The sequence below is a fragment of the Schistocerca americana genome, chromosome 7 (assembly GCF_021461395.2).
Source record: "Schistocerca americana isolate TAMUIC-IGC-003095 chromosome 7, iqSchAmer2.1, whole genome shotgun sequence".
Lineage (NCBI taxonomy): Eukaryota > Metazoa > Arthropoda > Insecta > Orthoptera > Acrididae > Schistocerca > Schistocerca americana.
Genome location: NC_060125.1, coordinates 270,091,507 through 270,107,718, shown reverse-complemented (window position 1 = coordinate 270,107,718; position 16,212 = coordinate 270,091,507).

The window sequence follows — 16,212 nt, the reverse complement described above, 5'->3', positions numbered from 1 at the left end:
GTTTTCTTTCTCCTGATAACGACGTATTCTTGAGTAGTCCCCGCCCGGAGATCCGAATGGGGGACTATTTTACCTCCGGTATATTTTACCCAAGAGGACGCCATCATCATTTAATCATACAGTAAAGCTGCATGTCCTCGGGAAAAATTACGGCTGTAGTTTCCCCTTGCTTTCAGCCGTTCGCAGTACCAGCACAGCAAGGCCGTTTTGGTTAATGTTACAAGGCCAGATCAGTCAATCATCCAGACTGTTGCCCCTGCAACTACTGAAAAGGCTGCTGCCCCTCTTCAGGAACCACACGTTTGTCTGGCCTCTCAACAGATACCCCTCCGTTGTGGCTGCACCTACGGTACGGCCATCTGTATCGCTGAGGCACGCAAGCCTCCCCACCAACGGCAAGGTCCATGGTTCATGGGGGGCAAATAAATGTAATATTGCAAAAAAATAATTAATTTTACGTGTGAAACAAACAGATGAAAATGAGTAAACTAGAATCAACTTTGTTTCTCGAGTAACTACTATATCCACCATCAAAAAAGTTTTGCATCACCCCAGTTCCCAGAACTCCTGAAGATACACGTTGACTGAGGATATTGTATCACAGACACGTTCCTTTGACTATTCAGAGATGTCATTAAACCCGCCTACAGAGGTAAAGAACCACGCATGAGCTGCGCCTATTAATCTGAGGGGTCCGACAACCGATCAGTTACAGTCATTCCACGGGAAAGGAGGTAGACGGCTCATGTAGTCTGTAGTTCAACCATGCCTACACAATCGATACCGCGGTTCGATCGCGTCCGCATTGTTACTTTGTGGCAGGAAGGGCTCTCAACATCAACAAGGGAAGTGTCCAGGCGTCTCGGAGTGAACCAAAGCGATGTGTTCGGACATGGAGATACAGAGAGACGGGAACTGTGGATGACATGCCTCGCTCCGGTCGCCCAAGGGCTACTACTGCAGCTGATGACCGCTACCTACGGATTTTGGCTCAGAGGAACCCTGACAGCAACGCCACCATGTTGAATAATTGTTTTGTGCAGCTGCAGGACGTCATGTTCCGATTGAAACTGTGCGAAATATGATGCATGATACGCAAGATCACTCCCGACGTCCATGACGATGTCGATCTTCGCCACCACGACACCATGCAGTGTGGTACAGGTGGGCCCATCAACATGCCGAATAGACCACTCAGGATTAGCATCATGTTCTCTTCACTGATGAGTGTCGCCTTAAAAATATGTGTGAAATCCTATGGGACTTAACTGCTAAGGTCATCAGTCCCTAAGCTTACACACTACTTAACCTAAATTATCCTAAGGACAAACACACACACCCACGCCTGAGGGAGGACTCGAACCTCCGCCGGGACCAGCCACACAGTGTCTTCAACCACATAATCGTCAGAGACGTGTTTTGAGGCAAACCGGTCAGGCGTTCAGCCTTAAACACATTGTTGAGAGAGTACAGCATGGTGGAGGTTCCCTTCTGCTTTGTGATGGCATTATTTGGGGACAGCGTACGCCGCTGGCGGTCGTGGAAGGTGCCGTAACTACTGTACGATAAGTGAATGCCATCCTCCGATCGATAGTGCAACGATATCGGCAACGTATTGACGAGGCATTCGTCTTTATGGAAGATATTACGCGCCCCCACCGTACACTTCTTGTGAATGACTTCAGGATGACGGCTTCGCTCGACTAGAGTGGCTAGCATGTTCTCCAGACATGAACCCCATTGATCATGACTGGGATAGACTGAAAAGGGCTGTTTATGAACGACGGGACCCACCAAACACTCTGAGGGATCCACGCCGAATCGCCGTTGAGGAGTGGGAGAATCTGGACCAACAGCGCCTTGATGAACTTGTGGATAGTATGCCACGACGAATACAGTTATGCAAAACAGCAAGAGCACGTGCTACTGCTTGTTAGAGGTACCGGTGTGTACAGCAATCTGGATCACCACCTCTAAAGGTCTCACTTTATGGTGGTACTATATGCAATGTGTGATTTTCATGAACAATGAAAGGGTGGAAATGATGTTTATGTTGATCTCTATTCCAAATTTCTGTACAGATTTCGGAACATTCGGAACCGAGATGATGTAAAACTTTTTTGATGTATATATACAAACCGCCGACCTATGTTTTCTGTCAAAGTCCACACATGTACATCGGCTGATGGACTGTGGCCTTCGACTTGATGAAGTCATAAGTGTGTCAAATGTAGGGAGAGCTACCCATTTGACAAAGTGTTTTCTACCCCTGCCTGAGTACTTAACAACGACTGGAAGGAATAAGGTTGTTCAGTTAATTCTGAACTTAAATGTCGTGAAATGTCGTGTACACAGAGTCAGAGGCCTGAAACTCGGAAACGAGTATAAGGTGTTCAACATGGAACGTTTCGCTGTTTTTAAATTTTTTCTTACTTTCACCTTTTTATAAAAAGGAGAAATTTTTGTATAAGAAAAAATAATCATTCCTCTTAAATTTTTATGTGTTTTCTAGTAAAGTATAGGTTTTTTAATGAAAATAAGTGAACTAGCCCTGAAATTTAGATAATAGTTAAGAAACTGAGCTAGAACTTCCTGGTTTCTACTACTCGCCTGTGCAGCAAGACTCAGAACCGCGCCTCCCAGTTTGGAAAACTCGCGGGTTTGTTATAAATGGCTGAGGAAAACATCACCGCTCAAAATCGGCACGGAGAGGGCGCAGGTGGTGGCCCACAGGGCGTCAATGAAACCATCCCTTTGTCTGGAATGTTGATTCCCACAAATTGTTCCGTGCGATGAGCAACAGGAAGTCGTCATTGACAATATTTGACACAGCCGGCAACCTCGCCGTTTCAATTCTTGTGGAAGGACATTGTCGGACTGCACCCGCCCATCATATCCGTTTGGAGCTCAGCGCGAGCGCAATTTACGTTCGTGTGTACAGGGTGCAACCACTAGCGACCACCAAGAACCATGTGACAGTATTCGAACGTCATCCAAAGAAGCTAATAGTGCTTATGCTTCTTCAGTGCTCTTGTTTCGTACCCTCCTTTGGGGCAATCACAGGAGGATATGCTACAATAACACATGCGTGAATAAAACGGTCCGTCTAAGATTTTCTGTTTTTAAATGCGTGGAAGAGACAAAACAGCACTTCGTTTGCTTTGTTGGGAATATAACTTTTGCTTAAAAAATCGTTAACGTCCCCTGCTGCCGTAGCTAAATCCCATTGTTTGGTTCAAAGTATATAGCCTATGAATTAGAAGTGAACCGGTCAAGAACTTCTCGGGGTTTTTCCTTAGTTTCCTCTTGAAACGTGGTCCAGACGCCGTGAGAACCGCCACTCGACTTTAACGTGGAACAACCAACCACTCTCAGAAGGCAGGTGGCAGCGTTAACAGTGTAACGCTTTTCGCTGAGAGGGGTGCAGGTGAAGGGGACGTGGTAAAATCGCAGTCGTTGTGTTAATGCACAAGCGGAATGTCCAAAGGGGGGTGTTCATTGGCTTTCTAACCTGTAAATTGTTTGCGTGCCGCTGTGGTTAAAGTGTACTGTGCATGGTACAATGATGCTATCCTAAACTGATGTAGAGTTATCTGTGGTGCATCATTGGCCATAGGTTACAGGAGTAACGACGGCTGCGGAGACGTGTAGGGGCGAATAGAAGGGCTGCTGTTGAGCAGCTGACTGCCCATATGAACCAAGGTTCAAAATGGTTCAAATGGCTCCGAGTACTATGGGACTTAACTTCTGAGGTCATCAGTCCCCTAGAACTTAGAACTACTTAAACCTAACTAACCTAAGGACATCACACACATCCATTCGAACCTGCGGCCGTAGCTGTCGCGCGGTTCCAGACTGAGGTGCCTAGAACCGCTCGGCCACACTGGCCGGCCGATGAACCAAGGGGCTACCAAGGGTGCCTACTCAACGACCGTTCAGCGAACATTGCTGCCTATGGTCCTCCAGAGCAGGCGCCTGGTAAGCACCCATGCTGACTGCTGTTCATCGGCGACGAAGGCTGGAATTTCCACTCCAGCACCGCAAATGGGGTTCCACATAGTGGCGACAGATGGTCGTTTCAGATGAATCACATTTTACAGTTCGGAGGTGTGAAACGTCTGAAAGCTGACACCAAGCGACAATCATCGGCAGTGTCCAGTCCGGAGGAGGGAGTTCAAATGGTTCAAAAGGCTCTGAGCACTATGGGACTTTACTTCTGAGGTCGTCAGTCCCCTATAACTTAGAACTACTTAAACCCAACTAACCTAAGGACATCACACACATCTATGCCCGAGGCAGGATTCGAACCTGCGACCGTAGCGGTCGCGCGATTCCAGACTGTAGTGCCTAGAACCGCTCGACCACTCCGGCCGGCGGAGGAGGGAGTGCTATGGTCTGTTTTTTTTATGGCATTTCCTGAAAGGCACACTGGATCAGCACAAGTATGCATCTATTCTTAGGTACCAAGTCCACCTGGACGTCCAATTTGATTTTCCTCAACACAGTGGCGTCTACTAGCAGGACAATGCAAAGTGTCACACAGATCGCACTGTACGTTCGCACAGGATGAGTTTACCGTGCCCCCTGGTCACCTAAGCCCCCAGATTTCAAACCAAGCGAGAATCTGTGGAGCCAGCTCCATCGGGCTGTTTGCGTCTTGGATCTTCAACCGAAAAACCTACCGCAACTGTTCACAGCACTAGAATCGCCATGGCTCCGTATCCCCGTCAGCACCTTCCAAAACCTCACTGACTTTCTTCCTTCACGTCTCACAGCACAAGGTCGTTATACAGGCTTTTGGCAAGTGGTCACGTCACTATGACTAGACAGAGTATATTACTTTAGACTCTAATACCACAGTGAACTATGAAGTATCCCAGTCGTCATGAGACTCTATGCACAGTAGAAGTAGCGAGGGAATAGTTTAGAATGGAGACTGGAGTAATGTTATTGAAATTCTAGGATGATTAAGTTAATGAATCATTCACAACGATCGAATACACTAAGTGTGGGTAAACTGGGTAGTAGATCGTAATCTGGGGGTTAGTCACATTTGTTCGACCTCGTAGGCGACCCTTCTTGATGTTGGTAGCGACTACGTGAGGCGATATCGCAAATCCTTAACTTTCGACGTCCTCGTAAGCCGCTTACTGGGACAACGTTTTTGGCTTGTTTCAGAAACAGAAGAACACCAGTGATATTTGTAGCAACACTGCGTTCAAAGTCTTTTAAAGTCACTATCAATAACCTTTAACTTTGTATTCTTCTTTACGGCAGGTCTTGTCATGGGGGAAGCCTCGTCAGAGAGGTCCACCGTATGAGCGTCTAGGGAAGTGATTTCAGTAGTGTTTTCCCGTTGCCTTCCACTGTTGATGATGAAATGATAATGAGGACAACACAACACACAGCACCTGAGCGGAGAAAATCTCCGACCCATCTGGGAATCGAACCCGGTTTCCTTGGCGCGACAGACCGCCGCGCTTACCACTCAGCTACCGGGGCGGACTCACTATCAGTACGCAAACAATATTCATCGATCGATGCGACGAAGTAAGCTGCGCAATTTTTTCATGGATTGCCTTTGCGTAATTGTTTGGAATGTGACATGGGTGCAGTAATGTTCAGTATTATCATAGTACCACTCAATCACTGTTCTTCCTATGAGAGTTCACTCGATACAAAAATATGGGCTTACTCTTCTGCACCCGCAAAGCCGCTTCGTTATTCCTATCTCGAGTTAGTTGCTGAATAAGTTAGTCACTGGTTTAATGTTTCTCACACCATGTCAGAGTATACAGTCTGCTCTTACAGGCGTTGACCATTCCCCACGGCTGATTTTTTCCATTAGTTTACGTTAGTTCATTCCGTTGCATTGATCCCGCTTTTGCGAATTACGGACCTTGTATTAGCCCTCACCGTGCATTTCAGGAAAATTAATAAAGTTTGTATCACGATGCCATCTAACACTTTGACGATGCAACGCGTCTTACCACCGTGGTCTTTCCATCTCTCTGAAGACCCTTTCTCCACAGCTCCGTTCGCATAACGATGAGGATGTCTAGCTGCTGGCTGCCCCTTTCACCAACTCGAGCTCGTTTCTACACTTCTTATTTCCTTACATATTGTTCCGTATAATTGTAATCAGTTGTACATATATATAATGTGAATAATTTGAGATTCTCTTGTTAAATTTCTCTTTATTTCGATTCTTCAAGGTATTTTTTATATACTATGCAAAAATTTATTTTCCGATTTAAAACTGCCATCCTCGCAGTTTCCATCAAATAGCTGGTTCCCAAATAAAGAGATACTTTTCTAGAGCATCCTGTAGTAGCCATAACAAAGCTTGACTGATTGATACCACCTTGCGCAATCACTTACCATCAAAATAAAAATGTTTACAAAGACACGACAGTTTCATAACCTAGATAATCATTACTAAAAGACGCATGTTATACCTTGCAGTGAATTATGTCAGTTGGGGGGTCAAGTATGATGGAAATGGACTATTATTATAAAATGAAACAATAACCAAGATGTCATTTTTTAAACAATTAAGCAGAACATTTCCTCAGTAGGAGATTTTACGTATGTTAGAGTTTGCTACAGGCAAGAGAAATTTCAGTCTCAATCTTTTTTTAAGATGTAAAAGGAAAGTTAAGGTAACAGTAGCCAAATGTTCTATAATTTCATGTCAGTAATTGCGTTATCCCCTTCTCTGGATCTGCAGGGAAACATTTAAGGTAATGGTAGCGCAACGTTCAATGACTACGTGTCAGTAATTACGTTATCCTCTTCTTTGGGCCTGGAGGTACTCTTATTAAATTGAAGTGTTTTCTTCATTTACATCTGCCCTACCCGCTTGTTCTTGTAACGTCGGCTAGTAAGGAGGCCCTTGACCCAGTGATATCTGGTTCAATACTGGTAGTAGCAGATATTTTCGTCGCCAAAACGTGCGCAGCAAGCGGAAGAGGGGTTTTGAATAGGTAAAACGGCTTACCCAGCTAAGTGGCTCGGAAAGTGCAAACAGTACCCTACTTCCGGCGCTGAGCATCCATCAAAAATGGATTACGTCTCCTTCTACAGGCGTAACTCGCCCCTCTCTTCACCATCACAATGGATAATTAACCTTTTGTGTCCCAAAGTACAAACAAAAATTAAATTTTCAAATTTTTCTCAAAACTCTCCTATATTATAATATTAAGCAACGAATATATGAAGAAATCAGCAATAAGTAAACAACCTATTGTGTTAGGAATGTGGCTTCACTGCGGAATATAGTTTTAATTTTTTACTCAAAATTAACCTATATTGTCGTAGTAAACAACTAATACAAGATGAAGTTGGGAGAAAGTGAACTACAATTTTTTTTAATGTTGTGGTTTCACTTTTGAAACACCGCGACATTCAGTTTACAAGCACACCATCATTCCGTGAGATGTAGTCGAAAGGAATATAGCATTTTTTGCTAAACACTATTCCACTTCTCGAAGCTTCCATTAACTCATAACATCTAAAACAAACTACAGTCCCAAATAATAAGCAAAAATGAGGCTACAATTTAATAAATTTATATGAAAAGTAATACCAAACTGACACACAAAAGCAGTAGTACAGACTCAAATTTACGTTACAATGACTTCAGATATACATTTGTCTCCGTTACATAGCACCATGGTCTTTAAAGAAAAAATTTTATTATGGTACCAGTTAATGTTGAGAGTAGAAATTAGTTATGCAATATAATTATAATTTTTTCAACAAAAATGTCATCAGTGCCAAATTGATCCAAAACTTTTTAGGCATAGTTTTCACACGAGGAGGCAGTTTCCTCCTCATGAACATTTGTGGCTCTCTTCAAGTAACACGTATGGCGTGAGAGCTGTCTCATTTGTGATCATATCTGTACAGTATCACTAATGGAAATAATAAATTATATTTATTATTCAATAATAATAATTATTATTCGTTATTATTTTACTATTACAGTGGTTATTACTTATGAATGCTAACCATATTTAATATTTTTCCTGTTCTCCTTTTCTTTTCCATGGTAACAGTTAAACATGTCATGTTAGTCATTATCAATAAAAGTCTTATTTGAACCATACACGTTTCACTTGACTCTGCAGCATCTTCAGTGGTCACTGCAACAATGTAACTATTTCAACTATTAAAACATATAGTAGATAAATAAAACTCCTCTAGCCATCACAAAGCATTATCATATAAACTAGGCAAATTTCTCACTCATCATTACCCACCAACGTACAATAGCAAAGTAGCTTTAAACAAGTAATAACCTGTACACACAGAAGTAAGGACATATCATCTGTTCTTACACAGACTAGCACAGGCGTAGAGGGTGTCTTGAGGAACTAACTGAGAATAGTCGCCCCTATCCAGAAACGTCATCCAATGACTTTATGGAGCGTGGAAATATTAGCGTCGGTGCCTGCTGTTAGGCCATCACCTTCGGCAGCAAACAAGACTTTGTACGATGGTGTACCTTAGGTGGAAGCTCTCGAAATGTTGTTTATTATTCAGTGATCGCGACTGAATGTCAAGACCGCCAGTGAAAACGACGGAGCTAGCTGCTGCAATAACAGGCCATGTATGAATGCAGTCCTCTGTTGCAATAATGGATGACGATATTGAGTGCGGGTTTCCATCTGCAGTTTATTATCCGCTCTGTACAGCTTAAATATTTGAGATTTTAGAGGGTTCAAGGAGAAAAATAAATTCAGGACAGAAACCCGTGTCGGAAACCGTTATCCATCCGGGCAACAAACCACTGCTTCCATTGGAGAGAAGGTCTTCCTGCACAGCACCTAACTCCCATCTTCTCAACTAGCGATCGTGGTAATCAGTCGCTATCAGTGAATAACAAACAACACCGAGAGACGTCCTGTCTATGGTCCGTTAGCGTACAAAGGCACGTTTGCTGCCGAAGGGGTGGCCTAGCGACTGGCGCCGACGCCAGTGACTTTGATGTTCTGTAGCATCGTTGGAGGACGTTTACGGCTATGACGTCGCTATCCTCTATTCGTTCCTCAAGACACCTCCCAAAACCCTCGAAGTTGGTTGCTACCTTTTGTAACAACCTATATGGATTTCATGCTTCTAGATCAACAGGAAGTAACCTATAGGTTTTGGTGAGTGACTGCCAGTATCAAAACATGTGCCATTGGTCGCCCTATCACGTGTGTTGAAAATAATTCAGCAAGCGACTGGTTAACAGCATTGCTGGTTCTAAGGACAATTAGAAAAAAAACTTTGTGAGCGCACAAGTGGTGGTTTATGGACGTGCTATATTATCTGCAAGACTCTTCAATGGTGATTGTGCACCTGCACAGTCAAACAGATGGCTACTGGCCATCTCTACAAGGACTACAGTGGGTCTGCATCTTTGATGACCCACCAATACCATTATCTCTACCAGGACTACAGTGGGTCTCCACCTCTGGTGGACCACAAATACCGTAATCTCTACCAGGACTACAGTGGGTCTGCACCTCTGGTGGCCCACCAATACCATACTCTCTACCAGGACAACAGTGGGTCTGCTCTGTGATGTCCTACCTACCAATATTCTTCAGAACTTCGACTGACTCTGCTGTGGGTTTGGTCTGTTGTGGCCCATTACCTGTCTGCGTGTCAAGAGTCAGCACTGTCTTTCCGTTGAGGACAAAACTACTTCTTCAAGACTGCATGGGAATCCACTACTTCTGTGTGCATTCTCTTTCACTGCTCAGACTTTGAGAAAAACACTGCTATTTTGCTGTGATGAACGATCAGGATTCTCTTTATAGACTGTGAGTAAATTTTAGCTTTTGACCAACATTTTATCAATAAGTGTGTGCCTTTGATTTCTTTGTTATTGTAATTACGAAAATTTTTTTTTTTTAAATCTGTATTGGCCACTGCCCAAAACAATTTGTAAAATTTTTTGTGGGGAGCATGGGGGCTATGTAAGTAGGCTGTTTAGGTTTTCTTATTGGTAACGCCACGTAGCGCTCTGTATGAAAATCACTGGCTGTGCTGTGTGCAGTCTGTGGCTAGTTTGCATTGTTGTCTGCCATTGTAGTGTTGGGCAGCTGGATGTGAACAGCGCGTAGCGTTGCACAGTTGGAGGTGAGCCGCCAGCAGTGGTGGATGTGGGGAGAGAAATGGCGGAGTTTTGAAATTTGTAAGACTGGATGTCAATGGTTCAAATGGCTTTGAGCACTATGGAACTTAACTTCTGAGGTCATCAGTCCCCCAGAACTTAGAACTACTTAAACCTAACTAACCTAAGGACACCACACACATCCATGCCCAAGGCAGGATTCGAACCTGCGACCGTAGCGGTCGCGCGGTTCCAGACTGTAGCGCCTAGAACCGCTCGGCCACCCTGGCCGGCAACTGGATGTCATGAACTGCTATATATATTTTGACTATTAAGGTAAATACATTGTTTGTTCTCTATTAAAATCTTTCATTTGCTAACTATGCCTATCAGTAGTTAGCACCTTCCATAGTTTGAATCTTTTATTTAGCTGGCAGTAGTGGCGCTCGCTGTATTGCAGTAGTTCGAGTAACGAAGAGTTTTGTGAAGTAGGTGATTTGTGAAAGGTATAGGTTAATGTTAGTCAGGGCCATTCTTTTGTAGGGATTACTGAAAGTCAGATTGCGTTACGCTAAAAAAAAATATTGTGTGTCGTTTAAGCACAGTCTTGTATAATTGTTCAAAGGGGACGTTCCAGTGTGTGTGTGTGTGTGTGTGCGTGTGTGCGTGTGTGTGTGTGTGTGTGTGTGTGTGTGTGTGTGTGTGTGTGTGTGTGTGTGTGTAAGTGTGTGTGTGTGTGATGATTCCGTATCAAAGCGAAAGCCTGCCAGTCTCGGCAATTCGTGCCAAGCCTGGAGCGGTTTTCTCACTTTGCAGGGAGGACGCCCGTAAAAATGTTGGTACACCACCCGTGTCAACAAGCAAGAGACCACGGCGACCGCCAACAGTCTTGCTGGAACTTGGAACTTGCAGTTTGGGTCTTGGGAGATTATTGGTGATTAGTGGCTGACGGCTGCTCTCTGTAGGTGGCGGCTGACAACCTACAGACAGCAGCCGTCGAATGCACAAAGGACACGTCAGCTGGTTTCGTCTTGGAGGCTGTTCCTGGAGGACATGGAGGGTGATCGCCCCTCATGTTCAGTGCCTTCTAAAAACTTCTCCCCCAAACCTCCACCCCCTTGACCCCCGAAATTATCACACCGCACAGTGTCTAATACAACTCTGTGCTATTTAGCCTTTGTCTTGGAGTCTTACTGGTACTTGACTGAAGCTTGTGCAGGCTGTATTTTACGTCTTCGTACTATATTTCTCACTACTGACCCACAGAAAGTAGCATAGAGGCTAATAGTAGCAATTTCGTAGTTCAAATTGAAGGTGTTGTTAGAACTTTTGTGTCTGGGATACTCTGTAGCAAATTAGTGTTCAGCTGTTTTGGTTTCTCTTTTTTATATGAGCCTCCTGCCTGATATTATTGCAGAACTTTAGTAAACATATGTGCATATATTTATTTAGGTTATGTCTTACAGAATAATATTTTATAAGTACATACAAAGAAGTTGATCAAGATAAAATGATAAGTAATAATTTAAATTATTTTAACCAGCAGTAGCTTAAAGAAACTGAGGTATCCATTTTCCATCAGAATTGGGTATCCGCAGACTCCAGCCAGATAACTGCTGCAGATATTGCGTCTACGAAGTCTTCAGAAGTACCCATCAATTCTCTTATTGGGCAGTCGTACAAAACGTGCTCCAGTGTTTCTATCGATGTTCCGCAGTCGCATTGGTCTTCGTTGGTAACTCACCACTTGTATAGAGTTGCTATGGCTACGACGTGGTCAGTTTTGATACGGTCGAGGGAGATAAATATTTTCTTTGGTTGGTTCCCTCCTAGGGGTTGGACAGTCGGATCTGTTTTACCTAACTTCTTTCGACGATGGAAGGACGTCTACTTATTTCTCCATTCATTTCTCAGATTAGAACACTCTGAGACGAGTTGTGCATTGCTTACGCAGATTGTTCCTCTAAATTTTAGCCGGGTGCGCTGTGAGTTGTTCAGTGTTGCATGATTTGTTAAGTCTCTGTAATTTTTGAGTTTAATCAATTCACGTGTCGATGCTTGTTCTCGTTGGAGATTTGGCGAGTACTGACAGCCGAGGTATTGGTGTATATCCAAGTGCTCCTGGCCCGATTGTCATCGCGTCATTTAGATGGATACCTACATTGCTGACATGGCAACTGTTACTCCAAACAGGAGAACAGCATTCAGCGAGAGGATACACAAGTGCTTGCGCTGTAGTTCTAAGTCGTTTGCATTAAGTCCTCCAGCTTCCTTAATAAATTATTTCTCGATTTTAGCTTCTGTCCTGCTAGTTCTAGGTGCATCTTTAATGCTTGGGATCTGTCGAGGGCCACATTCAATTATTTGGGGTGTCGGCTATGTCGTAATTTTTCATTGCGGAATATTACATTTAATATGTTGTTTGCCATTATGTTGGTTAGGTTCGTGCACCTTGCTTGTACACTAGCACTTTGGGCTTAATTTATAATGTTTAGCCTAATTTTCAAGTTTAATGTCAGTGCTAGGTATTGTAATTTGAGGTGTCTTAGAAGTATGATATTACTCTATTTATGAAATCGGGATTTCACTCGCTAAAGATGTTTGCGCCACTGAGGTGAGAATCCTTAAATGGGAGTCAGTCTTCGTGTTTATCGTTATTGTGCTCTTACTAATTTGTTTTTTTTATCGTTTGCTAAGTATTCCTGTCAATTATGCACAGTAGAAGGGCGTTGTTAAAATGTATGTGGCTGCTAAAATATATTTCCGTCCATTCAACACTTAACCACTTATTCTCCATAACCAATGTTGCTGCTAAACCTCCGTACCAAATGTTAGCAGGGCATGGTTATGTGCTGTGAGGACGATGCAGCTGTTGTGTTAATAAGTTGCGTTAATTTTGGTCTTTCCTCGCCTGTGCTGTTGCAGGTATGGCTGTTAGAGATGTTCCCATGTCTTCTGACGGATGAATTGTCCTATGAAGTCACCATTTGTGAACAGGCCTCTGCAGATATGGTGCCCGACCTGACCCAACATCTGTGTCGGGTAATGGGGGAACTAGTTATGTTAATGCCTATAGGACAACATGACGTAAGTGCTGGAAGCGTAGCCCTTCAATTGCCTGTGGAAGAGGTTGATTTGTTTGTTATTTATGTGGAATGCAAGGTGCCTTCCCTGTCCCAGTTGAAGAGGTTGGTAGCCAGGGTAGTACACAACGCGAATCGTTCCATGACTTGAAGTTCCTTTGTGAAGAAGGGGAGAACAATGACGTGGTGGAGTGTATCCAGGCAAAGGAACCATAGACAGTTAACACTAAATGACATGTTATCGGTAGCTTAGGTACACAGGAACTCGACTACAGCTAACATAAAGCATTTCTTTGAAGGTTACAACGGGTCTTCGTGTAGATGCTTTCACGTGGGACGCAGAGTTTTCAACGTTGCGTCATCCTATTTTCGGAATGACGAAAGATGGATATATGTATTCGGTCGATACAGTTCTATGTACTGCGAAAATTTCTATTATTTGGTGTCGCTCAGTGAGCTGGAAGAATTTTTTTGGCTTTCTGGATCCTGAAATGCTGTAACTGTTGTGCCCGAGAGTAAAACGTAGATAAGTTCAACAACTGGATATGACCATAGTATCGCGAGAAACAGATGAAATTTGTCATAGACACGTACACCAGAAGATAATACCCGCTGGGGCAATGCAACGTTTGACTGATACGCATTTTTGTCGAGAACAAAGTGACGAGAACACTACGTACAGTGTATAAATAGAGTTCTAACAGTAGCAAGGCCTTGTGTCTTCCAAATAATGAACAGGTAGTGGTTGTGAACATTGTAGAAACAATTTATCCACTGGAAATTCATTCATATAAGAGATTCATGGGGTTGGAATCCTTGGTTCGTAAGATTGACGGGATCAGGTAAAGGGATTATTTGTGGGAAAGCTAGAAGTGGAGCGCCTACTGAAGGCAGGGCTCCCAGAAGGCAGCACTAGCAAACATATGAGACAGGCTAGTTGTTTTGCTTGAGGATTCCAGGATATCAGATGGTTGAATCAGTCACTACTGTAGGGAATAAAGGGCTGTAGGTCCTAAAGTGGAATCACCCCATGTGTATAACCTGCGAAGTAATAAGGAGCCACTTTTCCTCATTTTAGACACGAAGTTCTGTTACTGTTTTTGAGAGGATTAATACCTTTTCTACCAGTCTACATATGGGTGCTCTGAGATGAAACTGGACTCGCTCTTATGTCTCACAGCTCATTCCACTTCACTGAAAGTGTTAGCTCACTTGGAAGTAAATCAGTGCGGTCAAGACTTTACCTGGCTTATTAAATTACGAAGAGCTCTGAAGTGTCAGATGAATTCATTTTAGATTCGTATGTTATCCGTAGTGCCGGTTTGACCCCGAATGGAACGAAGGACAATTTACATTTAAATTTTGTAAACATCACACATTTTCGATTTGCAAATACATTAAGTTTCCATTAACGTCTATCGACTTAAAGGAAAGTGCTGATTCTAATGTCTTCAGTGTATTATATAGTGAATTTACAGATGTATTGACCCATAAATTGGTGTTACCGAATCCCTCAGTATAAGAAGCCTTAGGAAGTCATAGATGTACCAAAACATAGGTATCTTAGCCAAAAACAGCCAAAATCATAAAACCATAATCAGGTCTAAAATCAAACAACAAAGGAAAATATGAAGTATTAGCAACTAACGGATACTATTCAAGTGAGAGAGACACCTTATGATTTATCACCTCTATGTGTATGTGTCCTCAGCTCGTGGTCTAGTGGCTAGCGTTGCTGCCTCTGGATCGCGAGGGCCCGGATTCGTTTCCCGGCAGGGTTGGGAATTTTCTCTGGAGACTGGGTATTTTTGTTGTCCTCATCACTTCATCATAATCATCATTCGTGACAGTGGCTAGATTGGACTGTGTAAAAAATTGGACTGTGAAAAAATTTGGACTTGGTACGTGTGCTAATAACCTCGCAGTTCAGCGCGCGACAAACCATACATCATCACCTTCATGTATGAGGAGGTTTAAAATTGCTAAATACACAGCCTGATAAAAAAAGTGAGGAGAGAAGCAAGCGAGGTAAAACCTTAGGAGGTCCGATGGGGTATGGTGTTACCCCAGTGATTCAAAAATACAGTCAAATTTACAAAGAACTTGGCAATAGAGCCCACGTATAAGTATGACATTGCACACCTCCTTGTCACTACGCATGCACTAACTCGGTTGTGAAGTCTGTCACAAAGCCTTTGTTTTCCCTCCCGAGGCAAGCTGGCCCGAAACAGGTCTTCGATATCCTGAGTATAGGCGCTTGGACTGATCTGACGTCAGAGTCGGTCCCACGTATGTGCTACCACGGACAGGTCTGGGGATCATTTTTGTCGTAAGAGTGCCTCAACGTTACGCAGAGTTCGTAGAGACCCATGCTATGTGTGAAAATAGCATGGATATGTAGGAAAATAGCATCAGGATACTGTTTCAAGAGAGGTAACACATGAGCATGCAGGATTTCCGTGACGTGCTATTGTGCTCTTAGAGTTCCCTCAGTCTCTACCAGGCATTACCTGAACTCATACCCAGTGACTCCCCACACTTTGATACCAAGAGTAACACAGCTGCGTCCCTCCAAAACATTGGAAGAATGGGATCTCTCCACAGGTTCTCGCCATACTCGTTGACAATGGCCATCTTGGGTAGTGCCAAACTGCGAATCATCACGAAACACAGTACGATATCATTCATCAGCAGTCCACTCAAAACGCAGCCGTTTATGATTACGGCACCCTGCGTATGTGATAGTAATTTCCTGGTCCGGCTGCTGCGAATCTCCTGCCAAAGGCACCAGATGACATAGAATGTCACAGGGAGACTATTCCTTGTTCTGAGCAGCAAGTCGTATACTCCTAGCTCACTCATTTGTTACATAGTTTAATTCTTAATTTCTTTGCGTGTTTTTGGTACTTGCATTGTTTAATTCATAAATTTCGGGCGTATTATAGTATTTGAGAGTGTAGCATCGCGTTTTAGTACCTGAATAGTGTAATTTCGCTTAGTCTCCTTCCGCCGCCGAGCAGT